Genomic DNA, 7,439 nt, shown 5'->3' with positions numbered 1-7,439 from the left:
TTTTTTTTGAGTTGGAGTCTCACTATGTCGCCCGGACTGGAGTGCAGTTGCCACTCCCGGTCACCGCAGCCTCGACCTGCTGGGCTCCGGCGATCCTTCTGCCTCAGACTTCCAGTAGCTGGAGCTACAGGCGCGCACTACCTCGCCGGCTACTTTTTTGATTTATTGTAGAGATGAGGTCTCGCTGCCCAGGCGGGTCTCGAACCCGCGGGCTCAGGCAATCCACTCACCTCAGCCTCCCCAAGGCACGGGATTACAGGCTGAGCCACCGAGCCTGGCTCCTGGATTTTTTGAAGGGCTTTCTCTCTTACCTCACCCCATTTTTCCAACCAGCAACACTTGGGCATATTGCTGCACAAAATCAATGCCTCATCTCTCCCTTGGATTGAGAATTACATTTCTACATGTCCCTTCAGATCCTGAATAATGACCTAAGGGCAGATTGCAACAGATATTGTAACCACCCTCTCCTTACCCCCTTCCCTTCTTTTCTACCATGTGTCCTCCCCTCATATTTGTTAGAAAGATAAGTCACTATCTGCTGGGCCTTTGCCTTAAAACTTGCGCACATAAGATCTAAATTTAGAATAATGGGCTCAGCCTGTCATCCCAACACTTTGGGAGGCCGAGGCGAGTGGGTTGCCTGAGCCCACGGGTTTGGGACCAGCCCGGGCCACTTGGCGAAACCTTGTCTCTGCAATAAGTCAAAAATTAGCCTGGTATGGTAGCACATTCCTGTAGTTCTGGCTACTTGGAAGGCTGAGGTGGAACGACTGCCAGAGCCCAGCAGACTGACACCGGGGTGGTCGTGAGCGTGCCACTACACTCCAGCCTGAGCGATGAGGTGAGACTCCAACTCAAAAAAAAAAATATGCAATTTTAATGATAAAATGGACTCTGGGGAATGAGGTAAAAAACCAAGTTTCTTCATTCACTGTATCGAAAATCTTGTCATTAACACAGATTCTTCTTTTGCCTAATCTATACAGTGGGTGTGATTGCACCTGACTTTTCTTTCTCATTGCTATCAGGATAACATGAGGCAGTTTATGAATTGTGAGGTCATTTTAAACTGTAACTATTAGATAGACTTTGGACACTGTTCTTTCTTTAATGTTGAATCCACACACAAAACAAAACAAATCAGAAAGGTTGGGGCAGGGAGACATAATCATAAATCACAGGCAAGAGTCGATGCTCCTGTCTCCCGCCATCCCCAATCTTACCTGTCTAGAGGTAAATCTACCACCTACAGGGAGGGAGGTGGAGATTAAAAATGCAGTCAGCTTTCCATAGGGCAGGCAGTAAGTAACTTACATGCACAGAGTTATTTAGCCCTCCCAACCACTCCCTGAGGTAAGAACCATTATCCTCGTTATACAGATGAGGAACCAGATGCTCTGTAAGTTTGTCACTTATCCCAAATCACACAATTACTGACAGATCCCAGGATGGTCAGGGGTCACCGTGCTGTATGGATATACCTCCTGCTCAGTATACAGCTTTGGCTGAGTGATGCAATCTTTTGGCAACTTGTTTTCCCCATTTCTACAGGGCTAAAAAGAAATACAACTGCTCTGACGTACTAGCTACATTAGCATCTTTAATCCTAACAAAATCCCATTGCTTTAAAGTGCCTGTATTCATTTTGTCTTTGAGAAACCAAGACAGCATGTAAGCATCACACCCAGGGCTCTGCCGCCAGCCTGTGGTGAAGCCTGAACTTAAACTACCAGTTCCAGATTCATCTTTTTTCTGTGCACTGGCTGGCAATAAACTTTGTGGGATTAACCAAGACAACACAAACGAAGACACATGACAAAATACTCATTGCATGGCAGGTACTCAGTACACAGTCTGCTTTGTCTTTCCTAAAAAAAATTCCTAGTTTCTCCCGGAATACGATCAGCACCATGCTTTTCTGCTCCAGAGTGAATATCAGAACTCAGGAGAAATACCAGTGTGGGTTGACGACCTCAAGGGAAAGCCTCAGCTGGACCCAAAGGCGGACCTTGATGCAGAGACCACGGACTTTGAACGGTCAGTCAAGGGATTTTTTCTTGCCAACATGAGCGACCTTAGCAGACGTCACTCTCAATTCTTTTATTCTTGAAGAAAAACATTTCCAGCTAATAACACAATTACACTTAAGGATCAGAGCCCATTTGAGTATTATTGCATTTGTTAAATCTAACTGAGTCCAAATTACTTCCTCATTGCTAATAAGAGAAAGTGTGGAGGCAGGGAAGCAGGAGGAGAGAACTAAGGGGAGGTGGGCTGGGAGGGTGGAGGGAGGAAGGAAGACACACACAGAGCGACACAGGGAGACGTCAAGGCTGCATATAGCCTCAAGTCCGAGAAATGTCAGTGAAACTTGCTGCCTGTGGTTTCTATGGAAACCCCTCAAGTTAAGAGTGGAACACAGACGTGTTTTTTTGGACTGCGATTCACAAGCTGTTTATTTAATTGTGATGAAACATGAGACTGTGAGGGATAATACTATTATGCTGAGAGCATTTAGGACTCCACAGATAGGTATGGAAAAATAAAAGTTTTTTTAAAAAATCATGAACTCTGTGTGCGTTGCACACAAATAAAATGCATCTTGTTTTTACAGGATCTCACACATTATTTCCCTCAGGCGAACCCCAAATTAGCCAAAGGACATTCGTTAGAAGGGAGTTCTTCAGAGGCCTCGTGCCAATTATACCCACCATGCCCAGTGAACAAAACCAAGGTCACAGCGTATTTTCAATTAAACCCAAGACAGCGCCAGAGTGTAGCACAGCTGGAGAAGCAAGTGCATTATTACCCCATATATCATTTGTGAGCAATGAATAGGTCTCCGGTGTTTTTCTGTTTTATCGGCATTTGAATATAAAAATAAAGAAAACAGCTTCAGATTAGCTTTTGCCTTCCAAAATACACAACCGCTTTTTAAGGGCATCATTCCTGGCGGCCTGAAGAAAAATGATTTGAAGCCATCGCTTTTCTGTCTCTGATGGTCGAAAACCATTCGCTTGGGCTTTAATTTGGCCACAGGGAACCATCTAATTGATAGACTCATTTACACCTCTGTTATTTCCCGAGACAGACACATAGTTTTCCGCCTAATATGTGTCAGGCACTGTACCAGGGACCGGGGAGGTGAGAAGATGAAACCGCGGTCTCCCTGCCTTAATACTAAGCCCTTTGGAAAGGAATGTGTCAATTTCATCAATAAATACCCACAAAGGGTCAACTGGAGCTCACAGGTGTTAGTTGAGGTAAATCCAGAACACTGCCTTCGAGGGGATTAGAGTTTAATGGAGACATAATCATAAATCACAGGCAAGAGTCGGTGCTCCTGTCTCCCGCCATCCCCGATCTTACCTGTCTAGAGGTAAGTCTACCACCTCCAGAGACTGTGCCTCAGCACAACTAGAACGTGTATATGTGTATGGCGTGGCTTGTGGCAGAAGGGTGAGGGGAAAAGGGCGCTTCAGAAACCCTGCCATAGGAGACCCACATTCCTAGCTCTGCCCATGAGTTGCCAGAACCCTTATAAGCTATTTAGTCCATAAAATACCACCGAGGGAGGAGGCGCTCCCAAGGTAAGTGAATCTCAAGGAAAGTCATCTCTGGAGTCAAGCTAGGAACATGAAGGCTAAACTGGCAGAAAGAGACCTACAAGAAATTTGCAAATATGACTCCGTGGCTACGTTTCTTTCTACCATGCTGCAGCTTATTTTCTGGAGTTCAGTAGTGGTTTGCAGTGGCTGGACTTCCCACAAATTGCTCATGCTAGCAAAGCCAGTCGTCGCTGTTATTGGATTTGACAGTGTATAATGAACCGCCTCACATTAGCTGCTGTGGTAGGTACAGCATATTGTGAGAAAGATTTAGCATGAATCATCACCCACCTAGCTCTCCACTGGGGTCTCTAGGCTGTAAGTGGCAATGTGTTTGCCAATCTAAAAAAGAGAGAGAGGGAGAGAAAAGAAAAGAAAAAGGCATCATTAGAACAATTCAGCACAGTTCTTGGTCTGCCACCATCAAAATCACCACCACAGACACCAGTGGTGACATTTATTAAATCACCACTGCATCGTAACACTGTTCTGGGCAGAAAGCCTAGGCAGCTATCTTAACTATTAGCCATTTTGAACAATGCATTTTTTTTTAACGCCAATCAAAAAAATGCATTTGGAATCAAAAGCCCTTTAGTCTGAACTTGGTTCTGACTTATTAGACACATGACTATAAATAAGTCACATTTTCTCTCTGGTCTTGTGTCCTGACCAGAACCAACTTCTAAGAGCAAATCCGATAATTCATTATAAAGATGCAAGTAGTTAAACAGAACTATTGATTCTGAAAGTCAATGGAATGTTAAAAGTTTGACACAGGCATCCGCCAACAACCCCAATCAGGAATTCTCACCCCACATTCTCAAAACAATAGAGTCACAGAGACACATCGTCTTTCTTTCTCCACTCCACCACTCCTGTAGCATAGGCAAAATTAAACTTGGAATCTGAAATTGAGGGCCGCACAAGACTTGAAGCACAAACGAGATACTGAGAGACACAGCTCACATTTTTCAAGGAATCATGAAGCCAAACAGACATTTTAAAATTTTAACAAATACAATCTTTAAATCCCAACCTTAGAAATACAAGGGGCCCAGACTATACACAAAGAGGAAGCCCTGAGTGGTGGCAGGTAGAGAGATCCCTCACAACGAGTAATCCAGATCCAGGGAACGGCATGAACACCACAATCACCAAGAACTCTATCAGGAGTAAGACCGAAGAGAACAGAGAGGCAGATGTTAACATCGCAAGGAAGGAGGGGGGAAGCATGGGTCTGTGGCTGATGACAGCAAGGGGGTGTTAGCAGGCAGTATAGTCTGATGGCGGATCTTCACTGCTGGCTATCTTATGGCATTGATGCTTTTGTTTGGAACAGATAATATGAGGACAAGTGCTTTTTCAACATCACAGGAACATATCACTAGTGAATAGTGCTATGATTACACAAACACAACCAAATATGATAAAAACGTATTTTAGAGATGATCCATCATTGTTTTAAAAAAAACTATGACTCAACCTTATAAAAAATGTCCCCTCATCTCACGGCTTCAGAAAACATGAACTACCCTCCAGTAGGGCATATGGAATATGAGTTGTGATTTAATGTGCCTGGAATTTACAGCAACTTGAGAGCAAGGCAGTGGGTAACTAGATTAGTGTGTGTGTGGAGAGGGCACAGAAAAGGTGGGAGGTGAGAATGTATGTTTATTGCTAAATCAAGCAGCCAAGTCTCAAGTGTACATTAGGCAAGAACTAGTAGCTACTGTTCTTTCTGAAACACTTTCTGCGCTTGGCTCTTCGAAAACAACTCTCCTGATTCTCTTCCCACCTCAGTGATCATCTGCTCAGCATCCATTGCTGTTCCCATCTTATCTCATGGGCCAAAGTACCTTGGAGTGACCCAGGGCTCAGTCTGCAGACCTCTTCTTTATCTATACTAACCCTTTATTGGATTGTATTCTTTATCTATATTCATTCTTTAAAAAAAAAATTATTATCAAGACGTGGAGTGCATTTCAGGGTTAGGAATATAAACACTGATGACGCAGGTACCCTTGTTGATGAGGTATGCCCCTGCCTAGGTGGTCCTAGAACAGCTTTAAACACCATCAAAAAAGAAGACTGGCAAACCCAAATCTCAAGCTGACTTGTAGACTTGTGTCTATTGCTGCTAATTTAATTTCCCCACTTGAGATCAGAAATTAATCTGCCTACAGTACAATTCTTGATTCCAACGTAAACATCACAACTTAGAAAATTTTCTCATACGCGTTATCCTGTCTGACCCTCACAGTTACAGAAGGCAGGGAGGCGAGATTACATTTTTCCATTTTGTAGATGAGAAGGTACAAGAATAGGGACGTTAAATAATGTTATCGTGTTCTAGAAATGAATACGTGATAAAAGTATACCAAGAAGTGAAATATTTGAAGCCCTAGGCTGGTGATCTGCCTATTACACGGTCTTTTAACACAAACATTAAGGGAAAAAAGGGGATATTTCTGCCGTGAATCCTTTCATGTTTATTTAAATTGGTAGAAACTTACTATATATGTTCCTTTGACACTCTGCACTACTACTTCCAGTGTGAGAAGAACAAAAAGAACATTTATTTGCGCGACTATCAACCACGTGCCACTTGCGTATTATTGTACTGCTCGCTCTATGTCTTTCTGTCTCATGAGCCAGCATGACCCACTGAGACAGGCAACATGCTCCATGTCACATGCATTCACAGCCCGGTAACTGCCATGTAGTATGTGTTCATAATGTTCTTGAATAAGAGGACAGAATAGCTTATCAAGTGAAATAAGCTTACATATAGAAAAAATAACGCAACTAAAACACACCCTCAATTGGAACCACAAAATCAATCAGCATGATTTGACAGAACATTAAGAAATTACTATTTCCTAAACCAGAAGCTGTTGAATACCACCATATTGTATGGTTCAAACTAACATTTTTCAAAGAGGGCTAATGATCTTAGAAATGTCTGATTTGTCAATCAGATTTCTCAGATTTATAGCATTCTCCTGTAGTTTACATCTTGTTGTATATACTTTTATGTACCAGCCAAGGGAAAAAGAGCCAATATTTTTGTTTCAATGACGTCTTCTTACCTCACACATCCCATTTGTGGAAGGGTAATTAAAAAGAAAAGCAGAACAAGTACATTCCATTACTGAGTTATAAAGGGATTCTATCTACCGCTTATCTCCAGTGGGTCCGCAAGCTCAGAGCAGAGAAGTCACCCATTTGTCACGCCATAGCTAGAGAATCCAATGGGCCCCGACTTGTACATCATGGAAGGCTAAGGTGCCCATACTGTTTTTCCAATACAGGCGTTCAAATATTATCATCTCTCAATACTTCCATTCTGACGTGTTCCTTTCTCACCTGACCCGCTCACAGAAAGAACCAACCACTCGCTTATTATTTTGCCATAGGGCTTTCTTCCTTATACCATTTATCATACTTATCACTGTGAGGACCAGGAACACTATCCTATTAAGTAGTGCGTTGTCATTGCAGGGTTCTGTGCTTGGCATATACCAGGAAATGAATATTTTAAAAATTAAAGTGAAGTGAATACCTGTAGACACAGATGAATGCTACCTAGCCATCTGTTTAGCTGCTGGTCGTACCCTAGGTTGACATGGAGGACCAAGGCGTGTGAGGGTAGGAGAGGACACGGACAAAGTGTTCTCGATTTTTAAATCACAGCACCGGCTGACCTCTTGCTCTAACCACTCTGAATCTCCAGTCTGAAAGGACACGTGATAGCTGTGGTCTCTTTAAGTGTGGCATTTATCTTCATGAGTGTAGTGATGAAGGATGGATCTGGGTTGGCACCGTCAT

The 7,439-nt window shown here is 43.1% G+C and overlaps 1 protein-coding gene across 8 annotated transcripts in view; it reads right to left on the bottom strand.

The window, feature by feature from the left end:
* Positions 1 to 7,439, bottom strand: part of LRRC4C (leucine rich repeat containing 4C) — a 529,928-nt gene that overhangs the window by 25,070 nt on the left and 497,419 nt on the right. For 5 of the 8 annotated variants that reach the window (XM_021711583.1, XM_021711582.1, XM_008056510.2 and 2 more), the window contains one exon: positions 3,903 to 3,953. The exons of the other annotated variants lie outside the window; for them this stretch is intronic. The gene's annotated coding sequence lies outside the window, so the exon portion shown is untranslated. The remainder of the gene's footprint in view (positions 1 to 3,902; positions 3,954 to 7,439) is intronic. 8 annotated transcript variants of the gene reach the window in all.

This window comes from Carlito syrichta, unplaced genomic scaffold (assembly GCF_000164805.1).
Source record: "Carlito syrichta isolate Samal-C Ts95f unplaced genomic scaffold, Tarsius_syrichta-2.0.1 Scaffold302385, whole genome shotgun sequence".
NCBI classification, from domain to species: Eukaryota; Metazoa; Chordata; class Mammalia; order Primates; family Tarsiidae; genus Carlito; species Carlito syrichta.
Note: the sequence above shows the minus strand (reverse complement) of the source record. Positions and strands in the feature narration are given on the sequence as shown.